The sequence below is a fragment of the Botryllus schlosseri genome, chromosome 6 (genome assembly GCF_051294905.1).
Source record: "Botryllus schlosseri isolate E-star chromosome 6, Bs_hap1, whole genome shotgun sequence".
NCBI lineage: Eukaryota > Metazoa > Chordata > Ascidiacea > Stolidobranchia > Styelidae > Botryllus > Botryllus schlosseri.
In genome coordinates, this window is record NC_137241.1 from 19,098,353 (window position 1) to 19,116,206 (window position 17,854).

Here is a 17,854-nt window from a genome sequence, read left to right on the forward strand (position 1 = left end):
AGTGTTTATTTTTTATGCTGTCAGTGCCATGCATAAAGTGGCCTGCAGTTGAAATGCAATGAATTTTAACCAAACATTTTAACGAATAACGTGGAAAATTGAAATATACGAAAAAGGATCACAGTACAGAACCTACCAAGGTTCGTTTGTGAACGTGAACCTCTAAATTTCTGAGGTTCACGCACAGAACGCGAACGTGAACCTCGCGTTCACACCATCCCTAAATAAATCCGACTTCCGACACCAATTGTTATGTTCTTGATCTTGTTAGAACGATAACTCATACGACGGGGTTGCAATATGAAATCAGTATATTATCAGCAGAATACCTTCAGACAGGCGACACGATCCAGAGTGCAGTTAAACCAAAGACCAGTAAATGACAGAACACAGGGTATAAATACGAAGCACGACACACGAGGAAATAATGATTGGCGGTAGGGTAAGTTTTTGCAACTTTTGCAACTTTTTTTACAGCTTCCGGCAGCTTCCTAAATACTCGTAAGATATGTAGAATGCTGTTTTAAGCTGTTTGAAGGAATCTCATAGTGCAATCTTTTGCAACTTTTGTCCATTTTTTTCATGCAACTTTTTGCAACATTTTTCAACGTTTTCGATTTTGGTGAAATCCACGGCCAAATTCGACTGAAACACAGAAGTAACGCTTTTACGGGCATTTCGGGAGACGAGCCGGAAAATTGTCCTTTTTTTAGTCAATCTGGGAAGTTGACCTTTGTTTCTTGTCAACCGAGCAAAATGTGGTATTTTAGTGCAACTTTTGTGAAAAAATAAATGCAACCTTCCACGGATTTAACTGCAACAAAACCTTGCCCTAGTAATTACTAATCCTAGACAAGTAAGAAACAAACGATACCAACGTAAAATGCGCTAGCATAACAAATACTAATCGACTGATTAAAAACTGTTGATCGGGATGACGCATAAAGTTGGAAAAGTGATGATTAGACCACCCGAGGTCTCGAGTTGTCGATCTTATAACAATAAGTAAGTGATGTTATCTGTTGCATATCATAGTGCGAAAACACGTTATTGACTGTTAGTTGTCAGGTTGTTGAATATTACGGCATGCTGCTGATAAAGGATACTGCGATTATAATAGGTAGAGTTATCAACATCGCGAAATGGAAGTCGTATCCTATAAGTGTGGTATGGTGCGGTACGGATTATAGGATAGAAAGAAATATTGCTCTACAATGGTGCGTGCATATTCGGTGATTGTCCGATTGTTGAATGAATCCATTACTAGGCTTACCATATTAGTTCCTATTTAATACATAAAAGTAAATAACAAAAAATTTGAGGTGAACAGAAAATTTTCAAATTTATTGTTATTTATTTTTATATAATAAATAGGAACTTTCTTCTCCTGTAGCAATGCGGCTACTGGTTGGAATTGAACCAAATTTGGTGTGTAGGCTTAAATTAGACAACTAACAATTTTGTCAAGTAGCCAGTACGATTTGAGAAAAAAAGTCAATTTTGAAGATTCCTACCGTATAGTCGCAAGTATAGCAACGAATTTAGCCGTAGTCGCATAGACGGTAAGAATCCACAATCCATCACTGCTCTGTAGGGATCGGGATCCAGTGGATAGTATCCACAATATGTATGTTACGGGCAGGGATATCTAGATATCCTGAGTTGGGGGTATACGTTTGTTACCTTACCAGGAGCATCATTCGGTATGGAAGAATTTGGTCTTCGTGTTGTCTCATTCTCTTATGGTCCTGCTTCAAGTTGGCACAAATCGTTTTATCCCAATTATCTGATCAAAATTTGAATTTGCCCTCAGGCACCTGCTTATATCGTGTTAGCACTGGCCGTATTCTATAGCTAGAAAGACAATTAATGGAGGCGACGAAGTTTTGCCGATAAAGTTGCGCAGTGGATATCGTGTGACACAATTGGCGTCACAATGTTAAACAAAATTCTATTATGACGGTGCCTTACTTCCCATTTCTTACTTTGCGGCCCCTCGCTCGCAATCTGACCATCCTGGCATATGGATATCTGGACATCTTTAAGTTCACCGCATGAACTATAGAGTGAACCAGCAGTCTATATTGAATATACGGGCCCAAATATTTGGAATAGCGTACCCGACAATTTCAAAGAACTGCCTCAACATGAATTTACCTTAGGATATTAGCCTACAGTACGAACTGAGAGTCTGTACCCGTTAATTTCAGAGGTGGTCAGTGGTCATGGTCAGTAAAGAAGTACATCTACTTTTTCGAAGTAGGCTTAGTAGTTTTCCTCTAGTTTTGGTACTTACTCAAGTTGATCTTTTTTTCGTTAGTTCTACTTCGTAATATTTTGTGAACTACTTACTTACTTTTCGCTATTTTTAATTTGTCAAGTAGAAGTAGTTTAATCCCCCAATAAGAAAGATGGCCTACGGAATTTCGGGGCTGTTTTCACGTAGTACCAACATTTAATTTTCATAAAAGTAATGTAATACCCAGAATTTTCGTTGCGCGCTTCGCGCACAGTAGATATGGAGTGACAAATATGTTTTAACGAAGGTACACTAAATATAATTTCGATACCAGGTTGCGTGGTTCCGTTCACACCGCATTGTCGCCTGTATCAAATATTTCATCACAGTAAGTATGTCCCTCCATAACGTTTGAAACTACCGTTTCGCAATCTAGCAATGACCTATTAAACCTAGCATGATCCATAGCCCATGACCCATAGGACATAGCCCATGACGAATCCTAATTTGGAAAAGTGGACTTTGACTTTTTTTAACGCTAGACGTGTTTTAGCAGACCACCGTTGTGAAGATTTCTGGATAAAAGATATGAAATATATTTTCCGTTTTTGGGAGTAGTAGGCCTATTCATATTTTTCTTTCAATTACGAGTATTATACGTTGAGTTCTAATTATATTTTCAGTTCTTCTGTCTGGAGAACATACATGTTGAAGTATAAAAGCAAGTGTAGTAATGCCTTATGTCTTCCGAAAACTAAGCTATACACTACATGGCATTTTTACGATCTGCCATATTTTTAATTTACGTATACTAATCGCGCAAAGTGTTAAAGCCGTATCCGACACAACTTCTCCGTATTGCTCTTCGACTTAATATGGGGCCCTATAATATGGGGGAAGGCACCATGCCATGATTATCTAAAACCGGGTGTTCGAGTAAACAAAGGATTAGTATCGCATTTCCATATCAATACTATCATTTACATCCCGATGGATGTGGACGACTGCTTATTCTGTCAAAAATTGACACCTCCTGAATGCATCAGTAATATGAATCAATCTCTCTACACCTTCCGCATAGCGCCATTTGCAGCTTTTGACAGTCCATGCTAACGAAATACGATCGTTTTCACAACCACTTACTTACTTGAGTAGATTTAAAGTCGGTAAATTCTACGTCTACTTCAAGTAGTTTTAGGTTGCTTATGAAAGAAGTACTTTTACTCGTACTTAAGTAGATTTTTACGTCGCTACTTCTACTTCCACTTGAGTAGCTTTCTTGACTACTTTGACCATCTCAGGTTAATTTATATATTATACATATATTTATTGATTTCATATGCTATACCAATATGGCTACCGTATTTGTTATATATTTGTGTTTATTATTTACTGCTATGTTGCAGACTGTCCACTGTTATATTTTTTACAATTAATACACTCGATTACTTCACTGTCATGAAGGTGACGAGTAACAAGGCCTTTATATGTCTTATCGTCACCTCAAGTTCAAATTTTATGTTTGACGAATCAATAAATGTCTGTCTGTCTATGGGAATAGCACAAAAATTCATAGAAACTTAAGTAATGTGGGACTAATAAACTGTCATTCTCAAAAACATTCGGGAGCTGTGACATCGGTAGTGTGTATTATATTTTCTCAATGCGTTATTGCTTCTAGTACATGTTAGGAAAAAAGGAAATAAAATGGTGCAATAATACAATAAAATGCAATAGGCGATTTATATTTTCATCCATTCAAGACACACAATGTACAATGCGATAGTGTAATCCACAATGCGAATTAATGAACAGACAGGAAGATGTCGAAACGACCATGTGCGGTCTATTAATCAAATATCCAGTTTGATCTACACTTTTATATCATAATTATAGTCTCGACATCGTAGTAATTCCCGTCATATAGCAGGGTCATTGATATTTTTTATGATTGATTGTTTTCTTCTTCCCTTTTAACGCCTTTCTTGCGTTGTATGCGTCTGTTTTTTCGTTTTTTTTGTTTTGTTAAAGACGCCTCAAGAAAGGCGAAGGGAGGTAGGGCCCAGATACACTTCCGACACTTCAAAATATGTTAGAGTCGAGACTCAATCCGCTGAGTTCATAGTATTTAGCGGTAGATTAACCAACTTTGGCAACGATTTCAGTTTTAATTTATGAAATGAAATATCATTTGTTATATGCTAGTTAGATATATAATTAATTATATATTCGCCGGGCTATGCCTGCAGTAATAACTATCCAGTTTTGGTGACCTCAATCCATTCCAGCGTACATCTCATCGATCTTGCTTTCATACCTTTTTTCGATACGCACCCTGCGAGACTTCAGCGTCGGTGTCAACAGCTCATTTTCGATCGTGAACAATTCCGAAGAAACGTGGATCTTCCTTACCAACTCGAAAGACTTCAGACCCTGCGCTCTACCCTTTTTGTTGATTTCTTCTAAAATACATTTCGACACTTCTTCCAGTTCGCAAATCTCCGCGAATGACTTTCCGTCTACTTTGATGGCATTTTCTTTACACCAGCCAACGATATTTTCTTCTGCGGGCACAACGATCGCAACCAAACTTGATTTCAGGCTATGGCCGTGGACGTATACTTGTCCCACGATGCCGCACAATTGGTAGATCTGCTCTATCTTTTCGGGGGCGATGTATTCTCCTTGCGATAGCTTGAAAATATTTTTGCGCCTGTCGATAATTTTCAGCGATCCGTTAGGGAGCCATTCTCCTATGTCCCCTGTACGCCACCAGCCGTCTTCGGTCATTGCTTCTTCGGTCTTTTCTTCGTCTTTATAGTAACCCATGCATACTGAGAGACCTTTGAAGCATACCTCACCCTTACCGTCCTTGGCGAAGTATTCTTTCTCCGGAACATCAATTAACTTTGCGATCGTGTTGGGAAGAAGCGTCCCGACGTTCCCGCCGGTGAAGTCGCCATGCAGGGTTACGGCGAATCCTGACGTGCTTTCTGTTTGCCCGTAGCCTTCGATGATCGGAATGCCGAGTACGCACCGGACAAGATTCAAAACCGCGGGCGAGATCGGCGCGGCGGATGAAAGGCAAAATTTGACCCGGCCACCAACAGCGGCACTGAATTTATGAAATAGAAGTTTGTCCCAGAACGAATCGTTAACGACAACTCCCTTTTTAAGAGATGCCATTTTACGAGCCAAGCAAAAATCAAACAATTTCCTCTTTATGCCAGACGGGCCAACCGCGGAATTTATCTTCGCGTAAATACGATTCAAGACCCTCGGCACCATCGGAAATACCGTTGGCTTGAGCGCGGCGGCATCATCCAGTAGTTTTTTCGGATCTCCCGAGTAAAAGCCGATTTTTCCGCCATGCACGATCATGCCGCATTCAAAGTATCGTTCCAGCACGTGAGCAAGTGGTAGGTAAGACAATAGCACGTCGTCCGGTGTCAGTGCACAAAAATAATCTTCCACATTCACGGTATACGCAGACGCCACCGCGACTCCGTTTTTGTGTTTGTGCATTACGCCTTTTGGCGTGCCAGTAGTACCGCTGGTGTAGAAGATGGTATACATATCGTCGGCTTTCGGGGGGACAAACTCTTGCAAAGACTTCTCGCCCAATTCCTGCAATTCCTGAAACATTATCGCGTCCACTGACATTTCTTCACGTAGCTTTTTCACGTCATCACTCTCATCCTCTACCAATATCATAAGTTTGATCGTATTGGTCTTACCGTCCTTTGCGTCGTTTAACAGTTTGATAGCATTTGCGTTCGTATCCACCAGAATGATGGTTAGTTCACATTGCGCGACAATGTGCGTAAGCGCCTCTGGTCCTAGAGAATCGTAGAGAGGTACCGACACCATCGAATACGCAGCGCACGCGCGGTCCAGTACGAACCAAGGCACGCTATTTTTTCCGTAGATGCCAATGAATTGTTTTTGGTTCGTCTGAGCCCCTTTTTGTATCAGACCCGAACCAACCTTACGTGTCATGTCATACACTTCTTGGTATGTCATCCATTTGTAAGGTTCCGTCGACGCCGGTCTCCAACCTATGCACTGGGCATCGTGGTTTATATTGTAGCCGGCAATGAACATGTCGTGAATTGTGTAAACACCCTTTTTCAAAGTTCCAAACAAGTGGTTTTCGTCTTTCAATCTGGGACTTCTTCGGATAGCGGGATCGTCTCCAATTGGCACCGTTTGCATTTTAAGGAAATCGCCATGCTCGGGTGTCAGTAAGACGCTTCTATCCCACAATGGCGGGATTTCCTCTGTCGATTCATTCTGCGTTACCTCTCCGGATACTTCCGGTTCGGGATTCTGCTCCGTCTCAGTCTGCTCCGCGGACATTTCCGAAGCTTATCAATTATTCAATCTCTTATTCAATCTATTTTGTCAAAACATGAAATAATAATTATCTGTGTGAGTTCATGTTGCTTCTGTCCAGGTTCTATACCTACGCATGCAGATATTGTCATCTTTATATTATGAGATGCATTCTATTTTCAGATCGCATATTTTTATATTTCCATTCATTCGAACACAATACAAAATATCAAATAATTGTCATCGAGTTTTGATCACCATAAAACATCCGAAGGGGCAAAAAAATATTATTACCAACTCTAAATTGTAGCGATATCGTATTTTGAGTAAAATTATGGAATTGCAATTGGACGTTAAACAAGGCGTGACAAGCCACCAATATCGCAAATTTAAATATTTAGGGGCATTTATTTTATCTCATTCTGGCTTTGCTATGAGCGGAATATTTAAATACTGTGCAAGGAGAAACTTTGCTAATCAAATGTAGTGAACTGATACGACAAAAATTTCATTAGATTATAGTGACACTGATAGAAATTGTAAACCCAAATACTCGTCTTATATGCGGCAATACAGGATTGCATGTATTCTTACAACATCACCAGGCTAGCATAGTTCATTTAGGAACTATGAAATATATAAGAGTTGCTAATATAGGTATTATACAGTAATAACAGTATAGTCTACACCTCACCTGGCAACAAGGACAGTATTTTGTACTTATAGCATCGCTCAATTATCGACGTATATCTATGATCTAAATTTTGAACCGTAAGTATTTCACTCAATAATTTATCCGTTTACGATCACCACGCGTCGATTCGCCGTCTGGTGAAATATACGGCGAGTTTCTAAATTACAGGATACACACAGCATAAGGGTATATCCATGTCGTGAATGAGGTGGCTAACTGACTATAGGTTAATACACATTTCCGCCTTCGCGAAAGTCGCCAGGCTTACTTATGCGCTATGCAGTCACCGCCTTCTTGCATATTTTGTACAGAAAATATCGCAGTACCGTATGCGGAATTATTGTACATCCAGTATTTTACAATATGACCTAATCACAGTGAATTACAATTCCCATCTCAGCAGGCACGGGTCGCTGCCGCAGTTTACAATCAACCGAGGCGTAGCTCTTACAACCTACGACCGATTTTAGATCGTAATTTGGAAATAAATTTGTAAACCTTGTTGCAAAAGTTCTTTAGCGACTGTCACGGAAATTTTCTGAAAACTATGTAAAAGACATTTAATAAGATAACGCTTACGGTCTGAACGCTTTCATTAGGTATGGCCTGCAGCATAGGCTACCTATGCAACGACAGCGCAAATCGTTATGAAGGCTCACGCTCAGCGGACATGAAATGACTGACCAGTGAACACGGCACGTAGGATTACGAATATATTCCTACACATAAGGTTTATCGTCTCGGGCTATGACATCGTGGTAGTTTTCTATAATGGCTTGTGAGATATCGCTCGATCGCTAGTCGGTACCAAAGGCTGGTAACAGTCCAGTGATTCGCTGGAAAAAAATTGCGGTAATCTGAGGCCATCCTCTTCAAAAGGAATTCATGATATCACGCAATCGCTAGGTGGTAGGCTTCACCGTGACTGATGCAGTGAAGCTAAGCTACATCAGTCGAAGATTAGGGCGTGGCATATTCGAGTATAGTAATTTAGCTACCTTTGCTATCTCGTGAATCTGTTTATGGAGGATTGGTCAAATCGACTGCTCTGTTTGTACAATTATATTCTCACGACGTATACGGCATATAGGGCTTCGGAATCGAATGGCCTTCGATCACTTCATTGATTGTACACTAGGCCTGTTCAAAAGAACATATTTTTCCAAATTCACTGAAATAGCGTATCAAAAAAAATGCTGCACACGAAATTTGATTCAATTCCAAGACGTATAGCAGATGTCCAATTTAAAATTAAAATCAGGCCCATTTATGAAAATGGTATATATAGCCTACGTTGGAAAAAATAATTGCCTTGCCATGGTCAAATATCAGACAATAAAAGGCTCGTTTACGCTAGAAAGTAGGACCCATCGCTATAAGAGTCATACATAAACTAGAACAGCTAACCTGAGAATAGATATGTTCGACTGGAAACCCCTGATTACCAGAGATGAGCGGATTTGAAATTTCTATGTCCTAATCCAATCCAAATCCGAACCTTCAAATCCAAATCCTAATCCTAATCCATAACTTTTTCATATCCAAGGCCATGTCCAATCCTAATCCGATTCCAACTGGAAATTCAGAAAAAATATTAATTTATGCAATGGAGGGATTCGAAAATTTTCTTTCACAACCAACGATTCACTTGATTCAAGATAACTTAGTAACCATAAGTACATTAATAACTGATCTGAATAAAGTTTGTCGCCATTCGCCACACGACATTTCAATCTCCCAGAAAATAGTTCAATCCAATCCAAATCCTAATCCGTTCTGAAAAAAATGTCTAATCCAAATCCGACAAAATTTCACAAATCCTGTTTTTTCAAAACCTAATCCTAATCCATGCTCATCTCTGCTGATTACCTCTGATTTTTTTATGCTTGACATATTCTATGGCTATGCAACACGTTTCGGACTTGTAGATATAGGCTAATCCCAGTTGAGCGCTGCGGTTAACTACAATAACCCTTTGATAATTGTTTTCTGGTTCACGAATTATTGTGTCTTGCAGCAGGGTTCGGCAACCTTTTTTGCTCTTCGAACCGTTTTCAAATAAGAGATTTTTTTTTGGACCGGTCTTAAAAAAACACAAATGTGCAACACTGAAAATTTATTGCACTCATGCACCAATCGATGTGATGTAAGGAGTCGACAACTCGGGCGTATATCATATTACAACGCAGCTGGAGATCTCGTCATTTCGAGTTCGAATTTGAATGCCGGATCCAAATGTTTTGGGCGGAAAGCCGTTATGTAATGACAATGAATAATCCAACTTGCGTGATTTAGTAGTAACGACTGCTCGCCTTTCTAATCTTCTGCTGTCCTGGGTCAGTAGCCCATGTACTGGGTACCATGTTGTATTATTCGCACGCACAAATAAATGATACCCGTTTCGTGTCAATAATTGTTCACGGCAGTTTTCTGCAAATCGTGAATAATTGCGCTATATGTAGGGTTGGATTTAAAACAAACGGTGTTTTAAAACACTTTGTTTAAATCGAATAGTATATTCATATTGAAATGAACCCGAATATTTTCGGCTGACACTCGTCAGGGGTAATCGTCAACAACTAGTAGAGAATAAGAAAGAACATTGTATATCAACAATCGTAAATCATGTTTAAATCATGTTTTACACAGTGTTTTAAAAAAGGGCTTTTAACAAAAAAATTGTTTTGTTTTTTTAAGTTGTAAAATTATGCCATAATTGTGTAAATGCTTTACAAAAACATGTTGCATGAGGCTACGGACAATTACCACCCGATTTAGACGACGTATATCGATATGGGATGGTTGGAACCCTCAAAATAGATGGTTCAACAGCAATAGTACGTATATATTTCGTCAAATGTGCTATTTTTACCCTACATTTTCAATTGTCATGTCATTCCACTATGAAGCCACAAGTGAAAATTCCCGACATCATGGGTTAAAAAAAGCAACATAAAAACAATAAAAACATGTTTTAAATAAGGGCCTTGTTTTAAACATGTTTGTTTTAAATAGATTTTTGTTTTATATGCGACCCTAGCTATATGTAGTAAGTTTTGAAAAATGAACTACTAATCGTCTGCTAAGATAGTGTATATAATAATTGTGTCAATGACTGTAACCCCACTCAGGCTCGCAATCGAAAAAGCATTCCTTTAGGACATATTCCCTATGTGTGTATGTGTGTGTTACACAATAGGCTAATGCTGTAGTAATTGTTGAATCGTATCGAAACGCTCCACAATACAACTAACCTGACGGTATAATTATTGTGCGGTTTGTGCGATCAGTGCCAATTACTCAAGTGGCAGCGGCAATTCATTCTTTCGCAACAGTTCAATATTTGTAATGCATAGTCTGCCTTTACACATGACCATGAAACGAAGAATTGATTTTCTGTTAGATTCAGACAACGCCGTTTCGCCCCTTTATTCGGCGAAAAGTGAACGGAACCGAAGTGTCCGAATTTAGGAGTCGACTGTATTTTATTTTCAGGACTCCTGTGGGAAAATGTCTATAAATTCGTCTCGCACGGTGCATCCTAAGTGGGTGCCAGCGCCCTTTGGGGGCGTTAGCGACCCGAAGGGGGTGCTGTATAGGTACAAACTGGGTGATTTGGCGCTAGGGAAAATTATAGTAAACTAGGCGCTGGGGAAAATGAGAAAACTGAGAGTTAAAGTCTGTATAGTATAGTCCGTATATTATAGGCTTACCATATTTTGGAAATCTAAAATGAGGACACTTTTTCAGAAATTTCAGACTTGCAAAACCGGAGAAGAATTCTCAAAAACCGGTGAATTTTTCCCACTTTGTGATCGGTTGACTAAAAAAAAAAAGGTCATCTTTTCGCTCAGAGCTAAAATCACCGTTTTTCACTCCGAAATACCCGCCGGAGCTTCACTTCTGTGCTGATTTGCGGCATATCACTCGCAATTTGCTCTGAATCTGAACTAAATTTTCAAAATAGAGGACAAAATCTCAAAAAAGAGGACAAAAGGGCGTCCTCCGAGGACACTTTCAAAAAAGTCGAAAAAGAGGACAAATCCTCTTAAAAGAGGTCGTATGGTAAGCCTAGTATATTATTAGCTATATTTTGTGCACAAGTTAAGAACAGATTATGTGAATAAGTGGTCATATTCTTTGCCGCCCATTCAATCGGGAATTCTTACCAACGCCATCAGTAGGGTTAGATGCCTATTGCCTATCCTTCTGTGCATCAAGCAGTTTTCTATCTGACCAACTAATCAATCAACGAATATATTGCCTTGAATGATTTCATTCCATGGTTGTGTGTCTGTCCTGGAATATCAACGGAGTTGTGACTCTGACATAACGTATCGTGATACCCAGGGATTGGATTATGGGTTGGCTAGGGGACGTTTGGTCCCTGTTTCCCTGTCCAGGAAGGGGAATTTAAGAAGTGTTATAACTTATAACATTCCGCAGGTTTTATATTCGGGTAATTTGTGTCATAATATAACGGGATGTTTGAGGAATCTCTTGTCGTCACTCGTCATTTGGCTGACAGTCCTGATGCAGGGCCTACGCGGGTCATATCATTTTCATCGTTATCCCTGTGGTAGGCTACATATCGTCGCTGTGGAATCAATGTATAGCTGTATCCATTTTCCAAATATTGTAGAAAATCAAGTTTTTGTAAAATCTTCATTTTTCGGCAATTGGCCATCGCTATATGCTGTTTGTCACATTGATACAAAGTTAAACCATGTCCAAGACATGGCCGAAAGAAAGTGAAAACTTTACAAATAACTCAATTCTTTCAAAATTTGTAAAATGGACATAAGCTACAAGCTACTTGATGTCACTGCAACGATATAGCCCCTGGCGAACATAATCCAGTCTTCAAACCGTTCAAAGATATAGCAACGACTAGCATTGGTTGATAGACAGACTACCCCATCGTTTCGACTCCCTTCCATCTTTTCATTGTGTAGTGATTCAGTGATGTTTTGAAGTGAAGGACATGTTAACAGTATGAGCTCCACCTGAACTGAGCTGAACTCTCAATACACACACCGTAAATTGTTGTACAGTTAAACTTATTTTTTGGACTCCGCCTGCCTGTCGGACTTACAAACCATCAATAAAGACCGTACAGTAAACATATAGTAGCCTACACACTATGCACTGTCTTGCCACAGCATAACTGACAAATGAACGTGGAACGGATCCGATTAAGTAGCTGCAAATGGCCTCAGGATATTCTCGACGCAGCTTCATCGAACCGCATGGAATAGATCGAGTGCCGAAGGCGGTGGAAAATGAGCCAACTCCCCCAACCCCAGTGAGAGCAAGCGAGACTTCATTTTCATCCAAACATATGCAGAACCAGAGGTGGTCAGTAACGAAGTACTTCTACTTTTTGAAGTACTTGAAGTAGATTTTTTCTACCCACACTACTTTTTAAGTAGGTATGATTTTAGACTACTTCTACTTCTACTTGACAGTTTTCAGTTTTGTAGGCACAAATAAGCGTAAAATACCTACTTACTTACTTACTTGTGAACCACCACTTCTACTTCTACTTGAGTAGAAATTCCGGCGTTACTTCTACTTCTACTTGAGTAGCGACGGTGACTACTTTGACCACCTCTGTGCAGAACAAACAAACATCAGCAATAGTAAAACCAAAAACGCAAATACTGTACTCCGTAGCGCACAGGGAAGGGTCGATAAGTCCCTGTAAAGTAAACTGCTGTGCTTGATTTTTTTGAATTAGGAAAATCACGAGGCAGTTTCGCTTCATTACTTAGTAGAACTCACATAAACAGAATGACCGTCTGAGATTAAATATCCTACTGCGCAGACTCATTTTAGTCGCTAAATTGCCAATAACTTACTGATACAAATATTCTACTGTATGGAGGTGTCTTTTTGGAGATTGTGTAAAAATAAAAAGGTTGATTAGTCAATCATGGCGACATGGAAATGTTTATAAAAATCTTTTTTCTCCTGTGATATACCTATCCATTTTTCCATTATAACTTCAAGATGAGCTACTAGATAGAAATGACCAGGCTGGACGGTAGGCTATATGTTCAATGAAAAAATTAGTTTTTCAATTTCGGTGGCATATTTGTTGCGATCACACCCAAATGTGTCGTCGAAAGAGTTACGCGTTATGTTACGTTATTAAATTCGCCATCACCTCTCTTTGTGAAAACGGATTTTCAACACTCGTTTATACCGAATCGAAGGCGCGGATTTTCAAGACACGACCACGCATTTTTAAACATTCAGCTTCAGAATTCGCATTAAACTAATAAAAGTCTTTCCAATTTCTACATAAATAAAAGGCTATGATGTTTTTCTCAACAATGGTCACTTCATTGCTGTTTATTACTATCCTACAGTTGTTATTTTCAGGGGCCAGAGAACGGTCGCACGATAAAAGTGCTAAATTTGAAGTGAAACTTTGGAGCAGTTGCAGATTTCGTTTGAAATATAAAGTAAACCCAATTTCTACATAAATAGTACCACTTATTTTCAAGAAAAGTCATTTCGTTGCTGTTTTTCACTAGCTTACAGGTATCATGTGCAGAAGACAGATGACGATTGCACGATAATTGAGCTAAATTTAACCCCAAACTTCGGGGGGTCCGCGGGGTCCGTGAGGGGTCCGCGAAGACAAAAAGGTTGAGAACCACTGATCTAGAGCTTCTAGATATCCATGTTCCAATCATATTCCTCGACTCTCGTGTAAGTTGTTCGAAGGCCCAGACTGTTATACTGTCATACTGAAGGTTCATTCATATTTTTTCGGACGTATTTACACAATTATGACATAATTATGAGACTGTTGAATAAAAAACTTTTGTTTTAGGAAATGTCATTTGTTTAAAACACTCTTCTAAAGCATGTTTTGAACAAAGTGTTTTAAAATATCCCATGTTTTACATCCAACTCAACTGTACCGGTATTAAGGCCGCTCTGCTTGTACTGAGTGATACCAAAAACACGATGTTGAAGAAAGCAGATTTTCGGAACGGAATCCCAGAATACCAAGTGTGAAAACCCAGGCGTAGGATTGTCGCCGTCTAACCACAAAGTTGATAACGGATAGTGACTTGTTTCCCTGTGCTGCATTGTCATATTGTTAGGTCAACAATCGGTTATGGAGAATAAATTGTGTCCCATTTTGCATTGTTTTGGGCCCTACAGTCTCTATGTAGTTTCACTGCCCTGTCGTTGATGGACGTAACAAAGGCTATTTTTATCATTAGCAATTTTGAGGGGTACTGGTGCCCTGCCACTATAAATATTTTGATTGCTGGATAGTGCGACAATAGCATTCGATTGATACCAGTTAATATAATCAGGGCGTCACCTAGGGTTACCATATTTTGAGATCCGAAAAAGAGGACGAGAAAATGGGTAAAAATTTTACGGGAACGATTATTGGATTGACTATAATAGAAGGTAATTTTTCCAGCTCGACAGCCCCCGAAAGACCAGAGGTGGTCAAAGTAGTCAAGAAAGCTACTCAAGTAGAAGTAGAAGTAGCGACGAAAACATCTACTAAAGTACGAGTAGAAGTACTTATTCCATAAGCCACCTAAAACTACCTGAAGTAGAAGTAGAAGTGACTGACTTTAAATGTACTCAAGTAAGTAAATAGTTTCGAAAACAGTATTAATTCGATCGTATAGACCAGGGGTGTCAAACATACGGCCCACGGGCCGCATCCGGCCCGCCAGACCATTTCATCCGGCCCGCGAAGCAATTCTGAGTAGATTAAAAAATTCTTATATTTTCCAGCATCGTTGTAACAAATGTTGAGATATTTTGCACGACATACTTCCATGTTCATAATCCCCATTACCCGACTACAGCGCTGTGGTTTCACTCTAGTTACCACTATAGTAACAAGTCGGTGAAATCGACAACCAATATCAAGAAAGCAAAAAGTGCACACCAAGTTCGAAGTTTTATACGAATATGGACAAAAAGTAGTTATTCACAGAAGCGAAAACGTCACTGCGGAACCGTTATATGCAGTTTACAGGGAAAATATATTAGTTTCCCAAATATATAATTGAAGGATCCATGGTCGCACTGCTGAGTGAATTTCGACTCAATAGATTTTCAGACATGAGAGGAGCCGGATTCGCGGTTTAATATTAATAGACCAAACTCCAACGTCAGCGTTTCCAATTAAACATCTTGTATTCCTTGCAACCCACACGCAGGGCTAACACCAGACTAATCAAAGAGAGCATAGAATGTGGCAACTTATATCGTCGGTAACGCCACTGTTTTAGCAGTTCTAAACTTTATTCAACCAGACAATCATCGTATTTTTGGGTTTTGCGACTTGCTACTTTAAAAACCCTATGACCGCGTATTTTCTATATATATTTTTATGGTATTCAAGTGAAAAGAAAGAGCCAGCACCGTAACTGCCGCACCCCAAACCCCCCAATTGGGGGGGGGGGGCCCGAGCTCGAAGGGGGCCCAAAATTATTTCGTGAATTAGCATAAATCATAGAGTATTTTTTGAAAATTCATGCAATTTTTTTTTTTAAATTTTTCGCGCTGCGCGCGAATTCAAGTAGTCATTTATCTTTATTATTGGGTATTGGGCCATTACCGCGCCACGACCCACCAAGACATACAATCAAGTTTTAGGCCATATAACATGCGACTCCAAGAAGTGTGCCAGAACGATCGGCAGCGAGAAAAGCTTGGCCGAAAATGTCTATGCCCTTATGCAGACCGAAGACTTCGTTATATATACAAAATACATATAGGTTTAATTGTCCATAGGAGTCTAAATGACTGGCGCCGAATCTTCCTGTCTTTGCAATCTGAACCTCCCAAGACAAATACCATCCCGCTGGGAAAAATTTTATGCCAGTGAAGAAATACCAATTTGAAATCCTGTGCGTCTCTTAGTTTAGAAGCCTACGTTTGGGCGATTCTATATTTTTTGATATAGCAGACTGGAAGTCACGAAATAACATCATGTAACGAAGTCATATCATCGGGTCCGCCCGCCCGAAGATGTTTAATCATTATTTACGGTCCCTCTTGTTTTCAAGACACTTCACTCAGCTCTACCGGTAAATCTAATTACGTGAGTAGAGAGGACAATAAATTGATAGCATAATATATATGAAATCGCCGATCTGATTGACCGATTTTATCATAAATTATCGAAAATTTTCGCGCCTCGCGCTGGCTCACAATACAGTACGGATAATTTCGTGACAAACGCGAACAACGTGATTGGGGGGGGGGTCGTTTTATCACCCTATGGGAGTCCAAGACCCAGGGTTGTAATGACTCGAGTCATGACTCGACTCGAGTCAGACTCGAGTCACGATTTTTTTGTGACTCGACTTGACTCGAGTCATTTTCTTGAAATGGGAAAATGACTCGACTCGACTCGAGTCAATATTTGGATTGACTCGACTTGTACTCGAGTCATTACGCATGACTCGACCCAAGTCATTGACTCGGCTTATTTTATATGACTCGAAGACGAAGAAATTTGCGAATCGTAATGGCTAGATCATCGCATCTGACGAATTCTGCCGATATCGCTATTTGTCACCACTGCATTCGTTGCACTCGTCTGATATCAGTTAGGCCACCGTTAAAACAACAGACAATGATACATATAGTAGCAATGCATTGTACAAAATCATCCAGTGATGAATAGGTAATAAATCCTCCGCAATCAAAGTACTCAAGACTTTTCAATTATATAAGCAAACAATCGAAGCGAAGTTCAATTTGGGCTAATGAAATGACTCAGATGGTCAAGTACTTGGAAGAGACTGATAAGCTCATGTGTAGATTTGAAGGCGATGATTATTTGCATCCTTGGGCGACTAGAAAGAATGAGTATCCAATGCTCTTCAGTGAGGTTCAAATATGCTTGTCAATTCCTGCATCTAGTGCACCAGTGGAAAGTGTATTCAGTAGATGTGGATTTATTCTAAGGCCATGCCGCTTTAATTATATATCTGAGGATCTCCTATCCACTTTGGTATTTTTGAAGTGTAACTCATCATTGATTTGATCTTCCGTCTGTGCAAACACACAATACCCTCCGTCCAATTGACGTTTTTTTTTAGGTATGTGCAGTTGTGCATTGTGCACGTGAGTAATAATGAATGGCTAATGTTGTGTGATGTTTGTACATGTACAATAAGGCTGTTCAAAAATAACTTCTTTTTTAATTTACTTGATGGCTACTTGATAAAATTGTTATGTTGCATTAAAAGAACACTGAATCTGGTTAAATTTTAAAAAGTAGAATCAATGATATGAGAAGAGAAAATTGTGGATTTGAAAATAATGGAGTATTTTTAGTGAGAAATTCTTTCGTATAATATAATTACATACTAGTGGTAAGCCGATTATTATTTCATATCCAAAATATCCTACTCTAAAAACTTCGTTTCTTCTAATTGGAATTGAGCCAAATTTGCTATGAATCTTATTTTGACACAATCTAACAATATCATGAGGTAGCCAGTAAAATTCGAAAATATATATTCGTAATTAATCCAAAATTTTCTCTCAGAGCATTACTTTCTACTGGTTGGAATTGAGCC

At 39.3% G+C, this 17,854-nt stretch overlaps 1 pseudogene; it reads right to left on the reverse strand.

The window, feature by feature from the left end:
* Positions 1-3,868: 3,868 nt before the first annotated feature.
* Positions 3,869-8,429, reverse strand: LOC145441370 (long-chain-fatty-acid--CoA ligase 1 pseudogene; annotated as a pseudogene).
* Between the last annotated feature and the right edge of the window lie 9,425 nt (positions 8,430-17,854).